Source organism: Sarcophilus harrisii, chromosome 2, assembly GCF_902635505.1.
Source record: "Sarcophilus harrisii chromosome 2, mSarHar1.11, whole genome shotgun sequence".
Taxonomy (NCBI): Eukaryota; Metazoa; Chordata; class Mammalia; order Dasyuromorphia; family Dasyuridae; genus Sarcophilus; species Sarcophilus harrisii.
Genome location: NC_045427.1, coordinates 47,071,095 through 47,074,184, shown reverse-complemented (window position 1 = coordinate 47,074,184; position 3,090 = coordinate 47,071,095).

Sequence of the window (3,090 nt, the reverse complement as noted above, 5' to 3'; positions counted from 1 at the left end):
TGTTTTCTTCCCAAAGCTGCTGGAATGAGTTGCCATTTCTTTCTCCAGTTCATTTTACAGATGAGGAAACTGAGGGAAACGGGGCTAAGTGACTTACCCCAGGTCACATGGCTAGGAAGTGGCTGAAGCTATATTTGGTAGAGACATTTAGGATGGGATGATGACTGGGGCACCAGACTGGGGAATTGGGAATCAAGACATGGAAGACTATGATTTTGGGGTGGGGAAGGAACCTAATGAGCTGAAGATGATGGTTACAAGTAGATCAAGATTTCTTCAAATTTTTTTCACTGGTGATTCCTTCTCACCAGAGAAATTTTTACATAACTTCAGCTATATAGGTGAATAAAACATTTACTCACAATAAATCATAATGCAGAGCAAAAGACCAGTGTGGAGGGACCTTTAAAGAGGAGGAAGCATTTGAGTGATGGCGACAGAAGGAAGGTCTGAGAATAGCAGTGTGAAGAAAGAAGCATGCCATCTGGGCCAGGGTGTGAAAGAAGGAATAGCCTGGGAGGGGCTGCTAAAAATGTGAGGACAAACTTCAACAAGTTAATAGGAGATATGTAAGAGAGAAAGATCTAGGAGGATGAAGAATTTGTTATTAATCAAAGAAGGTTTGAGAGGGTGTGCTGAAAGGGGAAGGGAACATTTATTAAGTACCTACTATATACCAGCATTTTACAAATATCTCATTCGATCCTCACAGCAACCCTGAGAGGAAAATGGTATCATGATTCCCATTTTACAGTTTAGAAAACTGAGACAGGGCCATCCAAGGTTGGATTTGAACTTGGGTTTTCAGAACTTCAGGCCCAACATTATACCCACTGTACTCTTGGCTGCTCTTTACTTTGATTTCTGTTTTATCAATTGGATTAATGGATTGGTCTGCTATTCATTGTGGCACTGGCATTTGGTGGGAAGGAAATCAAGCCTCAGACATGTAGTTTGGGGTCCTCCTATCCTGTTAAGGAATAATAATCAGGACAGTAGTTTGAACCTAAAAATTAATTCCTATAATCCAAAAGGTAGCCAGATGGCACCATAGAGTGTAGAGCACCAGGCCCAGAGCCAAGAAGATTCCTTTTCCTGAGTTCAAATCCAATCTCTGACAATATTTACCTCAGTTTCCCCATCTGTAAAATAAGCTAGAGAAACAGTTCTGGCAAACAGTTCCCTGCCAAGAAAACCCCAAATGGGGTCATGAAGAGCGAGACATGAATGAACAGCAGCAATGATATTTGTAGGAGCAGAAGATCTAATTCTAGCTCAGTACCTCTTCTCTCTGCAGAGTAGCCTCTGGCCCCATCCTCTTGCTTACATTCCTGGCAGGAATCAAAGTCCCTTTTGGGAAAGGAGGGGGAGGAGATGTTTCTAGAAATATCTTCTCTTGCTTCCCTTTGAGCCACATGTGGACAGACCCATGTGGACACATCTAACCAAAACCAAACTCACACATGGCACCCTTTATGTGCATGAACCTATATAACCTACCTGGGCAAAACAAGCACAAAATGACCCATACACATATTCCCCTTTCCATAAGTTTGTATTATAAAAGCCTTTGTTCAGTAACAAATCTAACTCACATAGATTCACATACAATTCTCAGGTTCTATCTGTATGACTCTTCCCCCAAAACAAAATAAAAAAAGTAAATGAGAGTATATTTAGGGAGGGAAAGAACATATTAATAATTGGGAAGCCCAGGGAGATTTTCCTGGAGGATGAATATTGGGGTTGAGCAACTCAGTGGTAAATATGCTTCCTGCTTGTGATTACCATTCCTGCTTCTGCCGTTAATTACTGAGCAATCCTCCTCTCCTTTAATTTAAAGGAAGATAAGATTCTGAGACAGAGAGATAAAGGAGGAGAACATTCTGGGACTGGGGGATGGGAGAGAAGGTGATTGGAATACTGAGTCCTACTAATAACTAGTTAGTTGCCTCACCTGACCTGATGTTATCAGGTTTATTTTTTTAATTATTTATTTTTAACATTCTTTATTTTTTAGTTTATTTATTTTTAACATTCTTTAATTTTTAGTTTATTTATTTTTAATGTACATTGTTTTATGAATTATGTTGGGAGAGAAAAATCAGATCAAAAGGGAAAAACCATGGGAGAGATTAAAAAAAAAAAAAAACCCAGAAAACTGAAGTGAACATAGCATGTGTTGATTTACATTCAGTCTCCTTAGCTCTTTTTCTGGATGCAGATGGCATTTTCTGTCCCAAGTCTATTGGGCTTGCTTTGGATCACTGAACCACTGAGAACAACCAAATCTCATAGTTGATCATCGTACATGCTATTCCTGGTTCTGTTTGTTTCACTCAGCATCAAATCATGTATGTATTTCCAGGCCTTTCTATAATCATCTTGTTCATCATTTTTTATAGAACAAGATATTCCATTAGCTTCATGTACTGCCACTTGTTCAGCCAATCCCCATTACATTCTTTTTTTAATTTTTGGCTCCCTTTCTCCAGCCACCTGTTGAGGAAGCAAACAATATTAAACCCATTATACATGTGAAATCATAAAAATCATATTTCCATGCAAATTTAAGCTTTTTTTATTCATTTTATTTTTCCTGCTTTTTTTTGCAACATGGTTAACATGGAAATATGCAAGAAAACACAATGTATACAAAGCACTCCATACGCGTCGGTAATTTTTACAGAATTGGCAAGACTTCCAAGGGCAGACTGGAGGGCAAACTGCATCTCTGGGGTCCAAGGCTCAGTCTCGCTAAGTTCTCATTAGAAGAGATTGGGCTGCCGGGAAATTAATTGTTTTGACCACATCTTTTAAAATTGTTAATTAAGGTCTACAGAGAAAGTTGTGTCCTATTAGCAGAGGAAGCATCCGCAGGGATGAAATCAGTCTTTGAGCTTTGGAAACGTCTTCGCATTTAGTCGGAAGCTGCCCTTGGTACCAATTCCGCTCCGACTGTTCCCTGCTCTATCCAGAACCAGGACGTTGGTCTGCACAAAGCGCTTAATAAGCCAGGAAACCGAACTGTCCGGGAAGGTAGTGTGGAAGATAGAGCCTTGGACCGGCCACCGGGGACGCCTGAGCTCA